The 24,067-nt window shown below is 43.6% G+C and overlaps 1 protein-coding gene and 2 long non-coding RNA genes across 3 annotated transcripts in view; 1 reads left to right on the plus strand and 2 right to left on the minus strand.

The window, feature by feature from the left end:
* The window catches only part of LOC115171939 (NLR family CARD domain-containing protein 3-like), a 1,137,260-nt gene that overhangs the window by 76,390 nt on the left and 1,036,803 nt on the right, over positions 1-24,067 (plus strand). The gene's annotated exons all lie outside the window — the stretch shown is intronic.
* On the minus strand, positions 319-3,269 carry LOC115171959 (uncharacterized). The gene is made up of 3 exons (XR_003871310.1): positions 3,199-3,269; positions 2,322-3,033; positions 319-427 (listed from the first exon to the last, which is right to left on the minus strand). It is a non-coding gene; the product is annotated as an uncharacterized LOC115171959 (long non-coding RNA).
* On the minus strand, positions 6,065-6,432 carry LOC115171970 (uncharacterized). Its single transcript, XR_003871324.1, has 2 exons — positions 6,271-6,432; positions 6,065-6,162 (listed from the first exon to the last, which is right to left on the minus strand). It is a non-coding gene; the product is annotated as an uncharacterized LOC115171970 (long non-coding RNA).

Consider the following 24,067-nt stretch of genomic DNA (forward strand, 5'->3'; position numbering starts at 1 on the left):
CACAGAATAAGTCGTGCGGGAGAGAGAAGGACCAAGGCGCAGCGGAAGTGTGGATACTCATATTTTAATGTTCAAAAACAGGCGTAGAGCATCCACTGAAAAAACAAAACAATAAACAAAACAATGGACGGTACTCACAATGTGACGGTGTGGCAGGCTCAACCAAACAAAGCAGTGCTCACAACAATTCCCCACCACCCCAAAGACAAACACACACACCTATATAGGACTTCCAATCAACATATACAAACACAAACCTGCCACGTCCTGACCCCAAAACTAAAACACCAGCTCCATCTGCTGGTCAGGACGTGACACCAGCAAGATTGAATCTATCAGGTGCAGTTCCCTCAGTGGTGAGTTTGGTAACTGGAGAGCTGAGGCCAACAAGTCACAGTACCATTTATCCAGAGTAACTCCTTCAATTCTGCAGAAACAGAGGAAAATTACATTTAGCCTACATTTTAGTCATTTAGCAGACACTCTTATCCAGTGAGACTTACAAGAGCAATTGGGGTTAAGTGCCTTGCACCTAGTCAACTCTGGGATTCAAACCAGCAACCTTTCTGTTACTGCCCCAACAGTCATAACTGCTAAACTACTTGCCGCCCTAATTATTCCTGTGAGGATTTGGATCTGCACAGTTCTCCATCATTTGTTTGCACACAGGCCCCGATTCCTTTTTATGTGCTTTTCTCTCTGAGTATTTTTTACCTTGAATGCTATTCACCTACTATTCATTTGAGTTGGAGCTTGAATAAATAAAGGTCTGGTGGAGGTGTCTACAAATACGGTGTATTCTGCCCTTGACTTAATTTAATTTATTTTTCCTTATGATCCCTGGAGAGTGCAAAACATTGAACGTGAAGCCCCCAGAGTGCCAAACATTGAACTTGAGGCCCCCACAGTGGCAAACATTGAACGTGAGGCCCCCAGAGTGGCAAACATTGAACGTGAGGCCCCCACAGTGCCAAACATTGAACTTGATGCCCCCAGAGTACCAAACATTGAACGCGAGGCCCCCAGATTGCCAAACATTGAACTTGAGGCCCCCACAGTGCCAAACATTGAACTTGAGGCCCCCACAGTGCCAAACATTGAACGTGAGGCCACCAGAGTGCCAAACATTGAACGTGAGGCCACCAGAGTGCCAAACATTGAACGTGAGGCCCCCAGAGTGCCAAACATTGAACGTGAGGCCCCCAGAGTGCCAAACATTGAACGTGAGGCCCCCAGAGTGCCAAACATTGAACTTGAGTCCCCCAGAGTGCCAAACATTGAACTTGAGGCCCCCAGAGTGCCAAACATTGAACGTGAGGCCCCCAGAGTGCCAAACATTGAACTTGAGGCCCCCAGAGTGCCAAACATTGAACGTGAGGCCCCCAGAGTGCCAAACATTGAACGTGAGGCCCCCACAGTGCCAAACATTGAACGTGAGGCCACCAGAGTGCCAAACATTGAACGTGAGGCCCCCAAAGTGCCATTCATTGAACTTGAGGCCCCCACAGTGCCAAACATTGAACGTGAGGCCACCAGAGTGGCAAACATTGAACGTGAGGCACCCAGAGTGGCAAACATTGAACGTGAGGCCCCCAGAGTGCCAAACATTGAACTTGATGCCCCCAGAGTACCAAACATTGAACGCGAGTCCCCCAGAGTGCCAAACATTGAACTTGAGTCCCCCAGAGTGCCAAACATTGAACTTGAGTCCCCCAGAGTGCCAAACATTGAACTTGAGTCCCCCAGAGTGCCAAACATCGAACTTCAGGCCAAAACATCATGACGCTAGAACGTCTGCACCATTAAAGCTGGAATCCGTTCTCGGTGAAACTGCCACATCCTTTTGTGATATAACAACAACAAAGAAGTTATTTCAAACAATAAACACTGTTTTGTTCCCGCCAACATCATTGCTGCTGGACACTCCTGTCCTTTTTGCTGTTAAAGTATTTCTAAGTAGCAGCCATATCAGCGGGGGGGAGGGGGGGGGCTGCAACCACCAGTGAAACTGCACTACGCCAGTGCCTTTGTTCCATACTAGCAGCCATCCAAGTGGGATTTTACTCTCACTAAAATACAGACTATGCATATTTGTCAACAGCATGTTTATTGCAGTTTGGGTAAAAGTGGTAATTGCTCCAAAGCATCATGAAAACAATTATTGTCAATTATGTCAGCTGTTTCGACCAGTGCAAAGAAATCTGAATGTTTGATTGTAATCGGCACAATAATATTTCAGCAGTTTGTTTACATTCAAAATTGGACAAGATCCACTATATTCATTGTTATTTGGTATGTGTGAATTTGACGATCATTCTTACATTGCCTTTCTGCAGTTCCTCACAGCTGGAAGAAGTCTGAATACACCCTTATGGGGGTTTTATACTTCTTCAGGACAAACTCATCCAACACCTTCTCTGACATCAGAAGTACATAGGTCAGTACTGAGCAATGGGCGGGTGAGAGCTCTCTGTCTGCTTCCTCTTCTGACTAATATCTCTGAATGTCTTCATGTAGGGAATGGCCTTAACATTTCTTCTTCATTTATCGGTATTCAACTAATTATTCACCATTCCTCCTCCTACTCCTTTATCAGTAGTCATCTTCAACTCATTCCATTCCTCATCCTACTCCTTTATCAGTAGTCATCTTCAACTCATTGCATTCCTCCTCCTACTCCTTTATCAGTAGTCATCTTCAACTCATTCCATTCCTCCTCCTACTCCTTTATCAGTAGTCATCTTCAACTCATTCCATTCCTCATCCTACTCCTTTATCAGTAGTCATCTTCAACTCATTCCATTCCTCCTCCTACTCCTTTATCAGTAGTCATCTTCAACTCATTGCATTCCTCCTCCTACTCCTTTATCAGTAGTCATCTTCAACTCATTCCATTCCTCATCCTACTCCTTTATCAGTAGTCATCTTCAACTCATTTCATTCCTCCTCCTAACCCTTTTGAGTTCACACTTACTTGTACTGTATCTATGGTAACACTTCCTATGGCTATGGTAACACCTCCTATGGTAACACCTCCTATGGTAACACCTCTTATGGGAACACCTCTTATGGGAACACCTCCTTTGGTAACACCTCCTTTGGTAACACCTCCTATGGCAACACCTCCTATGGTAACACCTCCTATGGTAAAACCTCTTATGGTAACATCTCTTATGGTAACACCTCCTTTGGCAACACCTCCTATGGTAACACCTCCTATGGTAACACCTCCTATGGTAACACCTCCTATGGTAACACCTCCTACGGTAACACCACCTACGGTAACACCTCCTATGGTAACACCTCCTATGGTAACACCACCTATGGTAACACCACCTATGGCAACACCTCCTATGGTAACACAACCTATGGTAACACCTCCTATGGTAACACCTCCTATGGTAACACCAGCTATGGTAACACCAGCTATGGTAACACCTCATATGGCTATGGTAACACCACCTATGGTAACACCTCCTATGGTAACACCACCTATGGTAACACCTCCTATGGTAACACCTCCTATGGTAACACCTCCTATGGTAACACCACCTATGGTAACACCACCTATGGTAACACCTCCTATGGTAACATTTACATTTACATTTAAGTCATTTAGCAGACGCTCTTATCCAGAGCGACTTACAAATTGGTGCATTCACCTTATGATATCCAGTGGAACAACCACTTTACAATAGTGCATCTAAATCTTTTAAGGGGGGAGGGGGGTTAGAAGGATTACTTTATCCTATCCCAGGTATTCCTTAAAGAGGTGGGGTTTCAGGTGTCTCTGGAAGGTGGTGATTGACTCCGCTGTCCTGGCGTCGTGAGGGAGCTTGTTCCACCATTGGGGTGCCAGAGCAGCGAACAGTTTTGACTGGGCTGAGCGGGAACTGTGCTTCCTCAGAGGTAGGGAGGCGAGCAGGCCAGAGGTGGATGAACGCAGTGCCCTTGTTTGGGTGTAGGGCCTGATCAGAGCCTGAAGGTATGGAGGTGCCGTTCCCCTCACAGCTCCGTAGGCAAGCACCATGGTCTTGTAGCGGATGCGAGCTTCAACTGGAAGCCAGTGGAGAGAGCGGAGGAGCGGGGTGACGTGAGAGAACTTGGGAAGGTTGAACACCAGACGGGCTGCGGCGTTCTGGATGAGTTGTAGGGGTTTAATGGCACAGGCAGGGAGCCCAGCCAACAGCGAGTTGCAGTAATCCAGACGGGAGATGACAAGTGCCTGGATTAGGACCTGCGCCGCTTCCTGTGTGAGGCAGGGTCGTACTCTGCGAATGTTGTAGAGCATGAACCTACATGATCGGGTCACCGTCTTGATGTTAGTGGAGAACGACAGGGTGTTGTCCAGGATCACGCCAAGGTTCTTAGCACTCTGGGAGGAGGACACAAGGGAGTTGTCAACCGTGATGGCGAGATCATGGAATGGGCAGTCCTTCCCCGGGAGGAAGAGCAGCTCCGTCTTGCTGAGGTTCAGCTTGAGGTGGTGATCCGTCATCCACACTGATATGTCTGCCAGACATGCAGAGATGCGATTCGCCGCCTGGTTATCAGAAAGGGGAAAGGAGAAGATTAATTGTGTGTCGTCTGCATAGCAATGATAGGAGAGACCATGTGAGGATATGACAGAGCCAAGTGACTTGGTGTATAGCGAGAATAGGAGAGGGCCTAGAACTGAGCCCTGGGGGACACCAGTGGTGAGAGCGCGTGGTGCGGAGACAGATTCTCGCCACGCCACCTGGTAGGAGCGACCTGTCAGGTAGGACGCAATCCAAGCGTGGGCCGCGCCGGAGATGCCCAGCTCGGAGAGGGTGGAGAGGAGGATCTGATGGTTCACAGTATCAAAGGCAGCAGATAGGTCTAGAAGGATGAGAGCAGAGGAGAGAGAGTTAGCTTTAGCAGTGCGGAGAGCCTCCGTGACACAGAGAAGAGCAGTCTCAGTTGAATGCCCAGTCTTGAAACCTGACTGATTAGGATCAAGAAGGTCATTCTGAGAGAGATAGCAGGAGAGCTGGCCAAGGACGGCACGTTCAAGAGTTTTGGAGAGAAAAGAAAGAAGGGATACTGGTCTGTAGTTGTTGACATCGGAGGGATCGAGTGTAGGTTTTTTCAGAAGGGGTGCAACTCTCGCTCTCTTGAAGACGGAAGGGACGTAGCCAGCGGTCAAGGATGAGTTGATGAGCGAGGTGAGGTAGGGGAGAAGGTCTCCGGAAATGGTCTGGAGAAGAGAGGAGGGGATAGGGTCAAGTGGGCAGGTTGTTGGGCGGCCGGCCGTCACAAGACGCGAGATTTAATCTGGAGAGAGAGGGGAGAAAGAGGTCAAAGCACAGGGTAGGGCAGTGTGAGCAGGACCAGCGGTGTCGTTTGACTTAGCAAACGAGGATCGGATATCGTCAACCTTCTTTTCAAAATGGTTGACGAAGTCATCCGCAGAGAGGGAGGAGTGGGGGAGGGGGAGGAGGATTCAGGAGGGAGGAGAAGGTAGCAAAGAGCTTCCTAGGGTTAGAGGCAGATGCTTGGAATTTAGAGTGGTAGAAAGTGGCTTTAGCAGCAGAGACAGAAGAGGAGAATGTAGAGAGGAGGGAGTGAAAGGATGCCAGGTCCGCAGGGAGGCGAGTTTTCCTCCATTTCCGCTCGGCTGCCCGGAGCCCTGGTAACACCTCCTATGGTAACACCAGCTATGGTAACACCTCATATGGCTATGGTAACACCACCTATGGTAACACCTCCTGTGGTAACACCACCTATGGTAACACCAGCTATGGTAACACCTCATATGGCTATGGTAACACCTCCTATGGTAACACCACCTATGGTAACACCAGCTATGGTAACACCTCATATGGCTATGGTAACACCTCCTATGGTAACACCACCTATGGTAACACCTCCTATGGTAACACCTCCTATGGTAACACCTCCTATGAATACCCTCTTCATAATGCATTATATGTGCATGCATCTGCATAATACGCAATGCAATATAACCTATTAGCTCCTATGTCATGCATCATAATAATGCATTAAGCATATGTGTTTATCATTCATTATGCATTTGGTCTTCTTTGTTTTGTCTTTATCTTCATATTGTGGTGGTAGTGTGTGTTCCTTGATGCGCTCTGGGTCTCTCTGGACACTGGAGACAGACCACCACGCAACTCACTGTGGAAAAAGAGAGATGGTTTAACCAAAAAAACTATTAATTTACACCCACACCACATCACACATCACACACCACACGCGCACAAAGTAAAACGTTTGACAACTTACCCTTTTAGCGTGGCACTGCATTGTGCAACCTGGGAGGAGTCATCTAGAAATTGAACAAAATAGGAAAATATATGATATTCTATAGGCTGGGGAGACTGGGGATTGTAGACTGGGGAGACTGGTGATTGTAGGCTGGGAAGACTGGGGATTGTAGGTCGGGGGGACTGGGGATTGTAGGCTGGGGAGACTGGGGATTGTAGGCTAGGGAGACTGGGGATTGTAGACTGGGGAGACTGGGGATTGTAGGTCTGGGGAGACTGGGGATTGTAGGTCTGGGGAGACTGGGGATTGTAGGCTGGGGAGACTGGGGATTGTAGGCTGGGGAGACTGGGGATTGTAGGCTGGGGAGACTGGGGATTGTAGGTCGGGGAGACTGGGGATTGTAGGCTAGGGAGACTGGGGATTGTAGACTGGGGAGACTGGTGATTGTAGGCTAGGGAGACTGGGGATTGTAGGCCGGGGGGACTGGGGATTGTAGGCTGGGGAGACTGGGGATTGTAGACTGGGGATTGTAGGCTGCGGGGACTGGGGATTGTAGACTGGTGATTGTAGGCTGGGGAGACTGGGAATTGTAGGTCTGGGGGGACTGGGGATTGTAGGCTGGGGATTGTAGGCTGGGGAGACTGGGGATTGTAGGCCTGGTGGACTGGGGATTGTAGGCCGGGGTGACTGGGGATTGTAGGCCGGGGTGACTGGGGATTGTAGGCCAGGTGGACTGGGGATTGTAGGCCAGGTGGACTGGGGATTGTAGGCCGGGGGGACTGGGAATTGTAGGCCGGGGGGACTGGGGATTGTAGGCCGGGGGGACTGGGGATTGTAGGCCGGGGGGACTGGGGATTGTAGGCCGGGGGGACTGGGGATTGTAGGCCGGGGGGACTGGGGATTGTAGGCCGGGGGGACTGGGGATTGTAGGCCGGGGGGACTGGGGATTGTAGGCCGGGGGGACTGGGGATTGTAGGCCGGGGGGACTGGGGATTGTAGGCCGGGGGGACTGGGGATTGTAGGCAGGGGGGACTGGGGATTGTAGGCCGGGTGGACTGGGGATTGTAGGCTGGGGAGACGGGATTGTAGGCCAGGAAGACTAGGAGAGACAGAGAGAGATAGAGGTAACACTGGCCTCTATGTCCTCAACCTGGTACTACAACAGAAGGCAAAACTGACTTGAACCATTTCAGGGAAATTGGTCTCACCTTTGTTGAAAGAGCGTTTATCTACTGTTGCCCTCTGCTATCCTCCCTTCAGTGTACTCCTTTTTTCTTCCCAAAGACAAACTTCTCTTTTTGGAGAAAGTGGTAATGTCCCTCTCCTCTCTCCTCCCTTTGGAGCAATTGCTCCCCATCTCTTTCTCTCAAGTCTCAATCTACAGAACATGAGTGAACTCATGAAAACATATTTTTGTATTCTTCAGAAGTCCAAATGTCTAAAACGCCAAATGTGTACTGAACCTTACCAAATTAAAGACATTTGCTGTTACCTAGAAAACAGTTACAAATATATTTTACTCTTTTATGTATTTCAAATCCATTCGAGTTTGATAAATTGTCAATAACACTTGACTTTCTGTTCCACCATATCAGTAGCACCTAAATATTTGGTTCAACAAAGATTTATTTCAGAAGTTATTCCAAAACAAACATAATATATTGTAATTATTGAAAGAAGATCCTTATCTTTCTGGTAATAGACATTTACTGCGGAGTCACAGTCACGTCGTCCGAGTTTGGCTGGTGTAGGTTGTCATTGTAAATTAGAATTTGTTCTTAACTGACTTGTCTAGTTAAATAAAGGTTAAATAAAAAATAAAAATAAACGTTATTGTGTGAGCGTGAGCGTGACAGACAGACAGACAGACAGACAGACAGACAGACAGACAGACAGACAGACAGACAGACAGACAGACAGACAGACAGACAATGAACGAGAAAGAGAGCGAGAACCCCTATCCTAGCGTGAGAATGAAAAGGAAAGAGAACCCCTCCCATCCTGGCAGATGTTTATCTTAGTCTCAGAGCACAGTAGGACTGTAAGCAAACAATCTCTACAAAGGCCCCAACAGTACAGAGTTCCAGATGGCTCATTGTTTGGCTAGTGCACTTTTTATATTCTATTTGATGTATTTTAAGTGTGCACGTACTATTTCTCTGGGCAGAAAATACTGTTCCTTTTCCAATATTCACAGTTTTTCTAAGTATACAAAACACATTTCCTCAGTATTCCCCTAACTGCTAACAAACAGGATGCTGCTTATTTCGTGTTACAACACCTACTCTCCTCTCAACCCCAGACTGTCGCCATGCAATTTCTTTCCCCAAAAGCTCTCTTACATTTCCTCTACCTCAAGGTCTAATTAACATTTCAATTCCTGATCAAATTATAGTTGTGTCACATTTTCCCACAGCACGCACTCGCTCACTAAAGTAAAAAAAACTTAACAAACACATCGGCTTCCCCGTGGCTCAGTTGGTAGAGCATGGTGTTTACAACACCAGCATGGTGTGTTATACATACTGGCCTTCCCCGTGGCTCAGTTGGTAGAGCATGGTGTTTGCAACACCTGGGTTGTGGGTTCCATTCCCACGGGCGGCCAGTATGGGGAAAAAAAAAATGCATGAAATGAAATGTATGCATTCACTACTGTAAGTCACTCTGGATAAGAGTGTCTGCTAGATGACTAAAACAAACATCCAGCATATTTAGGGCTGGATAATTTCTCAGTGTGAATTACTAAGAAGAATTAATTAAAAAGAGAAGAAGTTCCAACAGTAGCTAGGTGTCCATCATTTACATTCTAGTCATCTGCATACATTTCATTTCATGCATTATTCCCCCCCCCCAAGGAATCCGGATAGTGGTGACCGTTCATAGAGTGAGAGACTGGCACGGTATTTAGGAGCTTGGCGGTGATAGACATTCATTACATTTTTTGACAAGCGACAGAAGCGATTTTCAAGCGTCTGCCCTGGATGATGAAAATAACTACCAAGATGTCCTTGATCCAATATTATTTTTTATTATTTATAATTTAACCTTTATTTAACTAGGCAAGTCAGTTAAGAACAAAGTCTTATTTACAATGACGGCCTACCAAAAGGCAAAAGGCTCCTGTGGGGACGGGGGCCTGGGATTTAAAAAATAAAATAAATACAATATAAATATAGGACAAAACACACTTCACAAAAAGAGAGACAACACATCACTACATAAAGAGAGACCTAAGACAATAACATAGCAAGGCAGCAACACATGACAACACAACATGGAAACAAAAAGGGTTCTTCTATGGGGACAGGGGAAGAATCCTTTTAGGTTCTAGATAGCACCTTTTTTCCTGAGAGTAGACCTATATTGCCGTGGTTTTCTGTAAAAATAAATGCAACAGGCCCTCTGGTGAATCTAGCAAGACAGCGAATCATTGCATCACTGACTAAGTATGAATATAATGAACATTTATGACTTGCACCGTTATGCAATTATTAAGAGACTAGATACAAAGAGCTAATCCTGGCAACCAATGTTCTAGCATTAATTAATTGAGGCAAGCAGATCAGAGATGTCAAGGTGGCATCCAAGAATATGCTACAGTATGTGTACTGTATAGTGTAAATAACAACTACCAATAGACCTTCTAAATAATAAGCATTTGGTCAATCAAATAATTACTCTGTAAAATGAGGAATGCAGTTACTCTATTTAACTAATTGGATGAAAGAATTGACACTCAAACAATTACAGTGTACTGTACATTAAATACATTATACATTACAGAATTACACAGAGTATATGACTATCACCAATAGGCTTAAACAACGTGGTAACGCATGTCTTCAGTTCAGAATAGTCTCTAAGAGAAAACACGATGTGTGTCTGATACACACGAGCTTGGTAGCAAGTTCTCAAAGTTTGAACAAATTCACTGTCCTTTTAACCAAATTCAAGCAGAAACTCACGCCCAACCTGAATTAAGACTTCTTTGCACTTTGCTAGTTATAACAAAAGGCAGGAAAACAGCCAGATTCGAATCTAATCAACTCAATGTAAGTAACGTTAGCTAGCAATCTAAATCCAAAAACAGCTTAAATTATTTATTCCTATTTAACAATATTTTAGAAGGCTAACATCAGCCTGCCTAGTCAGCTAGCCAGACAGTTTTGTTTAGCCAACGTTAGCTAGCTAGCTAATTGTTTGTGTAGCTTTCATTTTGTATGTAACGTTAGCTTGCACTTAAATGGCATCTCTCGAGGAGATGTTATTTTATCTTTCCAACCAGGCAAAGTACTATGAAGGCACCAATGATCTCGACAAGAAGCACAACATTCGTAGGGGTCAGAAATTCACTATTCAAGGAAGGCACCAGTTCACTTCTATTACATGACTGGAAGGATTTAGCTATGAACAACCATTTTCAAAACCCATTAACCCTCTAGCTAGTTGGTCATCTAGAAGTTGCTAGCTATACATTTGTCATCTTGAGGTATCTAGCTATAAGTTAACTCAGATCAATCAAATTGACAGGTCTAAGCATTTTTTTAATTTAACCTTTATTTAAACTAGACAAGTCAGTGAACTAGGCAAGTCAGTTAAAAGACCAAATTCTTATTTACAATGACGGCCTAGGAACAGTGGGTTAACTGCATCGTTCAGGGGCAGAACGACAGATGTTTACCTTGTCAGCTTGGGGATTCAATCCACCAACCTTTCGGTTACTGGCCCAATGCTCTAACCAGTGCAGGACATTAAGCACATGGAGGAGATAATCCAGACCTTCTCAGAACCATTGTCTCCAAGTTGCCTTCAAAGCTCAGGGAGAAGTGGAGATCAGCTGTGTGGGATTTTCAGGATCAACACAGCAGAGGAACAAAGTCTGAAGACTTTGTGGAGAAGCAGGCCTGAATTGCATTGGATCCAGTATTCTTTTAAACCTTTTTATATTCATAAGTATATTGAGTTTTTTTTTAACACAATGTACTTGCAGTGAAGCCGCTCAACAACTACATCATATTGGTCATCTAACAGACTCCCATCCAGAGCGACACACAGAGGCAACCAGGGTCAACGCCCTGCTCAAGGGCATGTTGACAGATCTCCCACAAGGTCAAAAACGGGGACCCGAACCAGCGATCCATTAGCAACTGGCCCAAGCTCCCAACCGCCAGGCCACCAGCCCTCCAAGATCCCCCCCACAGTTCCCCAAGAGCTGCCCCTCAACCATCCAAGACCCACCCACAGCCCCCCCAAAGAAAAAGAAAATACTATATATATATATATATATTCCATTCCCCACCCCAAGATCTCCACCCCCTCATTCACCAACAACCAACAAAATGAACAAAAGAGAAAAAAGAGAAAGACAAAGGAAAACAGAAAACAACCATGCAAAAACAAAAGACATCCAGGACAACAAAAATCATAACAGCAAGGCAAACTGAATATGTTGTGCATGTATGGCACTATTTATATGTGTGTGTGTGTCTGTGTATGTGCACATGTGTGCATTTGAATGAGAGTGTGTGTATATACATGTGTACAAACACCTGCACGGCATCAGCCTCAGACAAACCAACATTAGCTGTAACAACACTGCCCCTCAGTGTCATTCAAACTGGCTTTTTGTTGTGTTTATTTTGACTTTATTTTTTATACTTTTATCTTTGACCGTCATTCTATCCCGTACCCTGCAACTCCACTCCCACTTGTCTCAGCTTCCCTCAGCCCATCCCACCTATCTCTGCAGGCCAGCCTCTTCGGATTTCTACGCAACATATATCTTTCAATGATGATGTGATGTTTAACATTGTCACGCCCTGACCTGAGAGAGCCTTTTTATGTCTCTATTTAGGTTTGGTCAGGGTGTGATTTGGGTGGGCATTCTATGTCTATTTCTATGTTGGGGATTGCTTTGTTTCGGCCGGGTATGGCTCCCAATCAGGAACAGCTGTACATCGTTGTTGCTGATTGGGAGTCATACTTCGGCAGCATGTTTTTCCTTTGGGTTTTGTGGGTAGATGTTTCCTGTTTAGTGTGTTAGGATACCTGACAGGACAATTTGGCTGTCGTCTGTTTTTCTTTGTGAAGTGCCTTTTTCATCTAAAATAAAAGATGAACAAATTCCACGCTGCACCTTGGTCTACTACTTCAGACAGCCGTTACAAACACAATTTCTATCTAATCGAATATAATCTACAGATTGCGTATTGAAGATAAATACTTTTACGAGGAGTATTAGTAATTGACTGACCCGGTCTCTCCAGATCTCCTAACAGTACTATTTCTAGGGTCAATTTTAGATCAATGCTATGCATTTTCAGCCATTCCTGAACCTGAGACCAGAAACAGGCTACCTGAGGGCAATACCAAAATGAATGGTCTATTGAATATGTAGTCTCACAACAAAATCTGCAGAGCTTTGATGATTGTATGCCCCAAATATTCAACATTTTGTTGGTAGCAAGAATTCTAAATAATAATTTCAGCTCAAACCACGAAATCTTGAATCTTGTGTCGTTTTATATATACACCTTGTACCATGGAATCGGTACATCAAAAATCTCTTCCCAACTATTTTGCAATCTGTATGGCACAGCTGTCAACATCCTGGTCCTCAAATGAAACTGGTATACTTTCCTATTTATTCAATTTTTATTCCTCTGCCAGTTTTGATCCTTTATATTGGGCAGACAGACCAGTTCCCTACATCTTCCCGCTGCCACCTGCCTCCTCCATTTTTGGGGTAATGCTGTAATCAATTGGTTGTAATCTTGGATTGAACAGACCTTCCCAAACAATTCTGATAACTCTATGAAGGACATAACTCTACCATTCCAATTTACAATATAATTTAAAAACAGAATACCCTTTTCAAACATCTTTCCCATAAATACAGGTATTTTATCAACCAGCACATTTTAGTTCAGCCATAATATTTGTTTTATCTTTTCAGGGGGGATGAAATTGAAATTGTAGCCAGCTCTGTAATGCTTGTTTGAAAAAAAGATACTTTGAAAAAAAGTATAATTCTCAATTAATTGAAAAGGAGACATGGCAATCTGCACAAAGGCAAAAAGGCCATTTTTAAACAATGGATGAGCTTTTCTTAGTAATCTACTTGAGAACCATTTAGGGTTCAAGTAAAACTGTTGAATAAGTGAATCTTTTAGAGAGAGGTTTAGTGCTTTTATATTTAATCATCTCAACCCACCCAATTCATTATATAGATAGTCACGCTTTATTTTGTCTGGTTTAGCATCCCTGATAAAGAAAAATTTTTTTGCTCATTGGATTTGAAAAACAAATCATCAGGAGTAGCAGGGGCATAAACTGAGATAAGACTAAGGAGTTAATCAGGGCATTTTTCCATAAATAGACAAGTATTTACCTCTCCATGGTTGCAGGATCTAATCTATTTATTGTTTCTGGTCATGTGACATTAACCTTGTTTATAGTGTTCTCTGCATGTTTGTTACAGATGATGTCTACTCTCTGCAGAATCACATGCTCTGATGATGTAAAAAATAATAATTGTACCTTTTATTTAACAAGGCAAGTCAGTTTAAGAACAAATTCTTATTTACAATGACGGCCTAGGAACAGTGGGTTAACTGCCTTGTTCAGGGGCATAACAACAGATTTTTACCTTCTCTGCTTGGGGATTCGATCTAGCAACCTTTCAGTTACTGGCCCAACACTCTAACCACTAGGCTAACTGCCACCATGCCCCCATCTGTGTTGGACATTGTGTTCTTCATAGAGGCTACAGTTTTTATATGATTATATTTAATAACATGACTTTAGGTCTCTTGGTTTCTCAGTGAACTGGCAAAGCAGCTTGTCACTGGGACATGGACTGAAACAACTGACCTGAACTTTATTAAAGGTAAGAGTTAGCATTGAGTGTTTTTTGCATTCAATGTTATTATTTGATTTCAAATATTTTGTTGCATATTTTGTAACTGTAACTATTAACTCTTGAAACAGGGACTTCCTGGAACCATAAAGCAGTGATTGTGGTGTCTTTATGCTCATGGTCAGATTTCACTGTTCTAATATCATCCTTTTTTACTAACATACATTTATAATGAGTAATTAACATTGTGTTTTACTAACCTACATTTATAATGAGTAATTAACATTGTGTTTTACTAACCTACATTTATAATGAGTAATTAACATTATGTTTTACTAACATACATTTATAATGAGTAATTAACATTATGTTTTACTAACATACATTTATAATGAGTAATTAACATTATGTTTTACTAACATACATTTATAATGAGTAATTAACATTGTTTATTCATTATTGTCACGACTTCCGCCGAAGTCGGTCCCTCTCCTCGTTCGGCCTTCTAGCCATCACTGATCCACTTTTCATTTTCCATTGGTTTTGTCTTGTCTTCCATCACACCTGGTTCCAATTCCATCAATTACATGTTGTGTATTTAACCCTCTGTTTCCCCTCATGTCCTTGTCGGTGATTGTTTGTTGTATGTAATGGTGCATTTATGCTCTGGTGTGCGACGGGTTTTGTACCCACTTCCTTTATTTTGTATATGTTGGTTTTTGGAATTTGTGAGCACTTATTAAACGATTCCGTTTATACCAAGTTCGTTCTCCTGCGCCGGACTTGCCTGCCACCAACACGCACCCTTTACAATATGTTTCACTAACATACATTTATAATGAGTAATTAACATTGTGTTTTATTCATTATGTGTTTTCTTTCCAGTACATATGACATTTTGCCACAGACACTCCATTTGATTACTCGATCGTAAGTGGTATTATGTCAAATGCAGAAAAGGTATTAATTTAGTATTTACAGATGCTCAAAATGAGCAATTGGAAATACATTGTGACTGTTCTCGTCCTTCAGCCTGATGTACCTGGTCTGATGGTGGTGTGTGGTCCTTCAGCCTGGTCTGAGGAGAGGGTGGTGTGTGGTCCTTCAGCCTGGTCTGAGGAGGTGGTGGTGTCTGGTCCTTCAGCCTGGTCTGAGGAGATGGTGGTGTCTGGTCCTTCAGCCTGGTCTGAGGAGATGGTGGTGTCTGGTCCTTCAGCCTGGTCTGAGGAGATGGTGGTGTCTGGTCCTTCAGCCTGGTCTGAGGAGATGGTGGTGTCTGGTCCTTCAGCCTGGTCTGAGGAGATGGTGGTGTCTGGTCCTTCAGCCTGGTCTGAGGAGATGGTGGTGTGTGGTCCTTCAGCCTGGTCTGAGGAGATGGTGGTGTCTGGTCCTTCAGCCTGGTCTGAGGAGATGGTGGTGTCTGGTCCTTCAGCCTGGTCTGAGGAGAGGGTGGTGTGTGGTCCTTCAGCCTGGTCTGAGGAGATGGTGGTGTCTGGTCCTTCAGCCTGGTCTGAGGAGATGGTGGTGTCTGGTCCTTCAGCCTGGTCTGAGGAGATGGTGGTGTCTGGTCCTTCAGCCTGGTCTGAGGAGATGGTGGTGTCTGGTCCTTCAGCCTGGTCTGAGGAGATGGTGGTGTCTGGTACTTCTGGGGAACCTGGAGCTGGACAGGTACAATCTGTTATTTGAATAAAAGTCAATGTCTTTGGAAGATTATCCCAAGTGATATTTAATTTTGAAGTGTTGGTACTTTTTTCTGAAAATATCCAGGCATGGCAGAAGGCTTGTCCACTGGATAGACTAAGGCAAGGCTTTGTTAAGGGGGATCTCCAGCATAGATTACGAATTTAACGGAAAAGGAGACATGAAGTCACCCAAGTAAGTGTCATGTCATGAAGTTGGTCATTTCTGATAACGAAACCATTTGGAAAATATGACATTATGTCCTGTTCCCAAATGTACTAGTTAAAGGTTTTAGACTACAGTGTGTTATACTGTAACTAAAATGGTTTTAGACTACAGTATGTTATAACTATAACTAAAATGGTGGCATGATTTTTACAAACAGCATCAAATATACACTACATGACCAAATGTATGTGGACACCTGCTCACCGACCATCTCATTCCAAAATCAAGGGCATTAATATGGAATTGGTCCCCCCTTTGGTGCTATAACAGCCGGCACTCTTCTGGGAAGGCTTTCCACTAGATGTTGGAACATTGCTGCGGGGACTTGCTTCCATTCAGCCACAAGAGCATTAGGGAGGTCGGGCACTGATGTTGGGTGATTAGGCCTGGCTCGCAGTTGACGTTCCAATTCATCCCAAAGGTGTTCAACGGGGTTGAGGTCAGGGCTCTGTGAAGGACAGTTAATTTCTTCCACACCAATCTCGACAAAAATTTCTGTATGGATCTCGCTTTGTGCACAGGGACATTGTCAATCAGAAATAGGAATGGGCCTTCCCCAAAATGTTGCCACAGTTGCCAGCACAGAATCATCTAGAATGTAATTGTATGTTGTAGCGTTACGATTTCCCTTCACTGGAACTAAGGGGACTAGCCCGAACCATTGAAAAACAGCCCCAGACCATTATTCCTCCACCAAACTTTACAGTTGGCAGTATACGTTGGGGCAGGTAGTGTTCTCCTGGCATCTGCCAATCCCAGACGTGACAGTCGGACTGCCAGAAGGTGAAGCGTGATTCGTTACTCCAGAAAACGCACTTCAGCACTCGACTGCTCCGTTCTGTGAGCTTGTGTGGCCTACCACTTCACGCTTGAGCCGTTGTTTCTTCAAGATGTTTCCACTTCCCAATAACAGCATTTACAGTTGACCAGGGAATCTCTAGCAGGGCAGAAATGTGATGAACTGACTTTGTGGAAAGGTGGCATCCTATGACGGTGCCACGTTGAAAGTCACTGAGCTTTTCAGTAAGGCCATTCTACTACTAATGTTTGTCAATGAAGATTACATGGCTGTGGGCTCGATTTTATACACTTGTCAGCAACGGATGTGGCTGAAATAGTCGAATCCACAAATTTGAAAGGGTGTCTACATACTTTTGTATATCTAGTGTGTATATATATATGTATATAGATATACAAAAGTATGTAGAACTGCGCATGTGCAGGCCGTCAAACCAAAGACACTCCTTCGATATAAAGTCGTTTTTGACTAAAATAATAACGTGTCAGTTTGTCACTTTCACGAAGTTGGAGTAATAACATGTTCAAATACTTTAGACATTGGCTGGAATCTGGGTTTTACCTTTAGATTTAGAGAAAATGTACAACTAAGAAGGAATTTTTCACTTCTGACTTCTCAAACCCCAAATCACAGCATCGGTCTACTTCCTACAGTCTGCTTCCCCAGCGGTCCCAGTAGACTCGGGATGTTGGTCTCTGGGTTTAGGAATTCTGTTATGTCATTTCCTCTTGAAGTTGAAAGGAAGTTTGTGGGCTGATGTACAAAAGGGATGTTGAAACTGTGGCGCACATTTCTAAGCAACATTAGAAGTCGGGTAAAAGTATTGATTTGAAGGAAAGACGAGCAGACTGGTAAGTCTAGAAGCTACTTACACACTATTATAAAGTTAGGTCGTCATCAGACATTTAATAGTCAGAGTAGGTTTGATCTATGATCTCTTATCACCATGGGTGTAGTGCTGAGGAGCGCAAGGGAGCACTTTCAATTTGAGAATACAATAAACATTATTCTGATCAATTCTAAATAAATTATATTTAATTACCAGGTAAATGGTAACGTTACTGTTACAAAAAAATACTGATTTCTAATAAGATTTTAGCACGGTTAGCTGAAGCTGAATAGTCAGAAAAAACTGGAGGATGGATTTTATGCATCTTCTAAAACAGGGCTCTCCGATCCTGTTCCTGGAGAGATACCATCCTGTAGGTTTTCATTCCTATTCAAAACTAGTCACCTGATTAAAATAATGAGTTGGTTTATAAGATAAATCAGGTTAGTTACAACTGGGGTTGGAGTGTAACCCTACCGGAGGGTAGCTCTCCAGGAACAGGGTTGGAGTGTAACCCTACCGGAGGGTAGCGCTCCAGGAACAGGGTTGGAGTGAGACCCTACCGGAGGGTAGCGCTCCAGGAACAGGGTTGTAGTGTAACCCTACCGGAGGGTAGCGCTCCAGGAACAGGGTTGTAGTGAAACCCTACCAGAGGGTAACGCTCCTGGAACAGGGTTGGAGTGAGACACTACCGGAGGGTAGCGCTCCAAGAACAGGGTTGTAGTGAAACCCTACCGGAGGGTGGCGCTCCAGGAACAGGGTTGTAGTGTAACCCTACCGGAGGGTAGCGCTCCAGGAAAAGGGTTGTAGTGTAACCCTACCGGAGGGTAGCGCTCCAGGAACAGGGTTGTAGTGTAACCATACCGGAGGGTGGCGCTCCAGGAACAGGGTTGGAGTAAAACCCTACCGGAGGGTAGTGCTCTAGGAACAGGGTTAGAGTGAGACCCTACCGGAGGGTAGTACTCCAGGAACAGGGTTGGAGTGAGACCCTACCGGAGGGTAGCGCTCCAGGAACAGGGTTGGAGTGAAACCCTACCGGAGGGTAGCGCTCCAGGAACAGGGTTGGAGTGTAACCCTACCGGAGGGTAGCACTCCAGGAACAGGGTTGGAGTGTAACCCTACCGGAGGGTAGCGCTACAGGAACAGGGTTGGAGTGTAACCCTACCGGAGGGTAGCGCTACAGGAACAGGGTTGGAGCGTAACCCTACCGGAGGGTAGCGCTCCAGGAACAGGATTGGAGCGTAACCCTACCAGAGGGTAGCGCTCCAGGAACAGGGTTGGAGTGTAACCCAACCGGAGTGTAGCGCTCCAGGAACAGGGTTGTAGTGTAACCTTACCGGAGGGTAGCGCTCCAGGAACAGGGTTGGAGTGAGACCCTACCGGAGGGTAGCTCTCCAGGAACAGGGTTGGAGTGTAACCCTACCGGAGGGAAGCGCTCCAGGAACAGGGTTGGAGTGTAACCCTACCGGAGGGTAGCGCTCCAGGAACAGGGTTGGAGTGAGACCCTACCGGAGGGTAGCGCTTTAGGAACAGGGTTGGAGTGAGACCCTACCGGAGGGTAGCGCTCCAGGAACAGGGTTGGAGTGAGACCCTACCGGAGGGTAGGGCTCCAGGAACAGGGTTGGAGTGAGACCCTACCGGAGGGTAGCGCTCCAGGAACAGAGTTGTAGATAGGCTTGTTTGTAGGTTGTAATGATAGGCTGGCTATTCAATAGGCTACATCTGTCGGTACAAACTTTGATTGAGGACATGATGACGTCATTTACATATTTGTTTGCGCTCCCTCACCTAAAAACAAATACATCACAGCTTATCATGTCGACCAACCTGATGGTCTCTGTTGAAAATGTAGTAAAACATATTAGGCCTAGACTACATTCTCTGTCCTGCTACTGGTAGGACTATAACATTATGTTGATCTGAACAGGTTTAGGCTGGTCATCTATGATATGTAGGTTATATACAGTACATTCTCTGTCCTGCTACTGGTAGGACTATAACATTATGTTGATCTGAACAGGTTTAGACTGGTCATCTATGATATGTAGGTTATATACAGGACATTCTCTGTCCTGCTACTGGTAGGACTATAACATTATGTTGATCTGAACAGGTTTAGACTGGTCATCTATGATATGTAGGTTATATACAGTACATTCTCTGTCCTGCTACTGGTAGGACTATAACATTATGTTGATCTGAACAGGTTTAGACTGGTCATCTATGATATGTAGGTTATAGCCGAGGTATAGACCTTGATCTGGATATCACTAACAACCCACTACTATACATTATAACCTAGTCTACTTTACATAATATAACATCTACATATCACTAACAACCCACTACTATACATTATAACCTAGCCTACTTTACATAATATAACATCTACATATCACTAACAACCCACTACTATACATTATAACCTAGCCTACTTTACATAATATAACATCTACATATCACTAACAACCCACTACTATACATTATAACCTAGCCTACTATACATAATATAACATCTACATATCACTAACAACCCACTACTATACATTATAACCTAGTCTACTTTACATAATATAACATCTACATATCACTAACAACCCACTACTATACATTATAACCTAGTCTACCTTAGATAATGTAACATCTCTTACTTGTTGCAAATAAACTTTCTAAATGGATCAAAGATTTCCCCCTCAGATCAATCATGTCCGTTTTAGCCCTTCTGTCTACATTCTCAGATACGTTTGGAAAATAACAGATTGAAAGACAATAAATAGTCTACTGTTAGTGAATACAAATAAGTGTGAGACATGGCCTTGTGTTGCTGTACTGTCTATAACTACCTTAACAAACAGTGACTTATTATTATTATTATTATTATTATTATTATTATTATTGTTGTTGTACTGTCTATAACTACCTTAACAAACAGTGACTTATTATTATTATTATTATTATTATTGTTGCTGTACTGACTATAACTACCTTAACAAACAGTGGCTTATCATTATTATTATTATTATTATTATTATTATTATTGTTATTGTTGTTGTTCTGTCCATAACTACCTTAACAAACAGTAACTTATTATTATTATTATTATTATTATTGTTGTTCTGTCTATAACTACCTTAACAAACAGTGACTTATTATTATTATTGACAGTTACCATGGAGATGAAATGTCACAACTACATGTTCATGTGATGCATTAAATCACCTGACTGTTTTATGTCTGTTAGTAAATGTTTTATTTCTCAAAGAGATAATGAATAAATGAGAACAATTGACCTTCAATAATTAGTTGTCACTGTGTTAACCACAACCAACATGCTGGATCTCTGTTTAGTTGTCACTGTGTTAACCACAACCAACATGCTGGATCTCTGTTTAGTTGTCACTGTGTTGACCACAACCAACATGTTGGATCTCTGTTTAGTTGTCACTGTGTTAACCACAACCAACATGCTGGATCTCTGTTTAGTTGTCACTGTGTTAACCACAACCAACATGCTGGATCTCTGTTTAGTTGTCACTGTGTTAACCACAACCAAATTTGCTGGATCTCTGTTTAGTTGTCACTGTGTTAACCACAACCAACACGTTGGATCTCTGTTTAGTTGTCACTGTGTTAACCACAACCAACATGCTGGATCTCTGTTTAGTTGTCACTGTGTTGACCACAACCAACATGCTGGATCTCTGTTTAGTTGTCACTGTGTTAACCACAACCAACATGTTGGATCTCTGTTTAGTTGTTACTGTGTTAACCACAACCAACATGCTGCATCTCTGTTAAGTTGTCACTGTGTTGACAACAACCAACATGCTGGATCTCTGTTTAGTTGTCACTGTGTTAACCACAACCAACATGCTGGATCTCTGATTAGTTGTTATTGTGTTAACCACAACCAACATGCTGGATCTCTGTTTAGGACGTCACTGTGTTAACCACAACCAACATGCTGGATCTCTGTTTAGTTGTGACTGTGTTGACCACAACCAACATGCTGGATCTCTGTTTAGTTGTCACTGTGTTAACCACAACCAACATGCTGGATCTCTGTTTAGGATGTCACTGTGTTAACCACAACCAACATGCTGGATCTCTGTTTAGTTGTCACTGTGTTAACCACAACAGACATGCTGGATCTCTGTTTAGTTGTCACTGTGTTAACCACAACAAACATGTTGGATCTCTGTTTAGTTGTCACTGTGTTAACCACAACCAACATGTTGGATCTCTGTTTAGTTGTCACTGTGTTAACCACAACCAACATGCTGGATCTCTGTTTAGTTGTCACTGTGTTAACCACAACCAACATGCTGGATCTCTGTTTAGTTGTCACTGTGTTAACCACAACCAACATGCTGGATCTCTGTTTAGTTGTCACTGTGTTAACCACAACCAACATGTTGGATCTCTGTTTAGTTGTTACTGTGTTAACCACAACCAACATGCTGGATCTCTGTTTAGTTGTCACTGTGTTAACCACAACCAACATGTTGGATCTCTGTTTAGTTGTTACTGTGTTAACCACAACCAACATGCTGGATCTCTGTTTAGTTGTCACTGTGTTGACAACAACCAACATGCTGGATCTCTGTTTAGTTGTCACTGTGTTAACCACAACCAACATGCTGGATCTCTGTTTAGGACGTCACTGTGTTAACCACAACAAACATGTTGGATCTCTGTTTAGTTGTCACTGTGTTAACCACAACCAACATGTTGGATCTCTGTTTAGTTGTCACTGTGTTAACCACAACCAACATGCTGGATCTCTGTTTAGTTGTCACTGTGTTAACCACAACCAACATGCTGGATCTCTGTTTAGTTGTCACTGTGTTAACCACAACCAACATGTTGGATCTCTGTTTAGTTGTTACTGTGTTAACCACAACCAACATGCTGGATCTCTGTTTAGTTGTCACTGTGTTAACCACAACCAACATGTTGGATCTCTGTTTAGTTGTTACTGTGTTAACCACAACCAACATGCTGGATCTCTGTTTAGTTGTCACTGTGTTGACAACAACCAACATGCTGGATCTCTGTTTAGTTGTCTCTGTTAACCACAACCAACATGCTGGATCTCTGATTAGTTGTTATTGTGTTAACCACAACCAACATGCTGGATCTCTGTTTAGGACATCACTGTGTTAACCACAACCAACATGCTGGATCTCTGTTTAGTTGTCACTGTGTTGACCACAACCAACATGCTGGATCTCTGTTTAGTTGTCACTGTTAACCACAACCAACATGCTGGATCTCTGATTAGGATGTCACTGTGTTAACCACAACCAACATGCTGGATCTCTGTTTAGTTGTCACTGTGTTGACCACAACCAACATGTTGGATCTCTGTTTAGTTGTCACTGTGTTAACCACAACCAACATGCTGGATCTCTGTTTAGTTTTCACTGTGTTAACCACAACCAACATGTTGGATCTCTGTTTAGTTGTCACTGTGTTAACCACAACCAACATGCTGGATCTCTGTTTAGTTGTCACTGTGTTAACCACAACCAACATGCTGGATCTCTGTTTAGTTGTCACTGTGTTAACCACAACCAACATGCTGGATCTCTGTTTAGTTGTCACTGTGTTAACCACAACCAACATGCTGGATCTCTGTTTAGTTGTTACTGTGTTAACCACAACCAACATGCTGGATCTCTGTTTAGTTGTCACTGTGTTAACCACAACCAACATGTTGGATCTCTGTTTAGTTGTTACTGTGTTAACCACAACCAACATGCTGGATCTCTGTTTAGTTGTCACTGTGTTGACCACAACCAACATGTTGGATCTCTGTTTAGTTGTTACTGTGTTAACCACAACCAACATGCTGGATCTCTGTTTAGTTGTCACTGTGTTAACCACAACCAACATGCTGGATCTCTGTTTAGTTGTCACTGTGTTAACCACAACCAACATGCTGGATCTCTGTTTAGTTGTCACTGTGTTAACCACAACCAACATGCTGGATCTCTGTTTAGTTGTCACTGTGTTGACAACAACCAACATGCTGGATCTCTGTTTAGTTGTCACTGTGTTAACCACAACCAACATGCTGGATCTCTGATTAGTTGTTATTGTGTTAACCACAACCAACATGCTGGATCTCTGTTTAGGACGTCACTGTGTTAACCACAACCAACATGCTGGATCTCTGTTTAGTTGTCACTGTGTTGACCACAACCAACATGCTGGATCTCTGTTTAGTTGTCACTGTGTTAACCACAACCAACATGCTGGATCTCTGTTTAGGATGTCACTGTGTTAACCACAACCAACATGCTGGATCTCTGTTTACAGGGACAGTGCTCTAAAATGAGTCTCTCTGGGGAGAGGAAGGAGGGGGGCCCTGCCTCTAAAATGAGTCTCTCTGAGGAGAGAGGGGAGGGGGGTCCTG

The sequence above is a fragment of the Salmo trutta genome, chromosome 32, assembly GCF_901001165.1.
Source record: "Salmo trutta chromosome 32, fSalTru1.1, whole genome shotgun sequence".
NCBI classification, from domain to species: Eukaryota; Metazoa; Chordata; class Actinopteri; order Salmoniformes; family Salmonidae; genus Salmo; species Salmo trutta.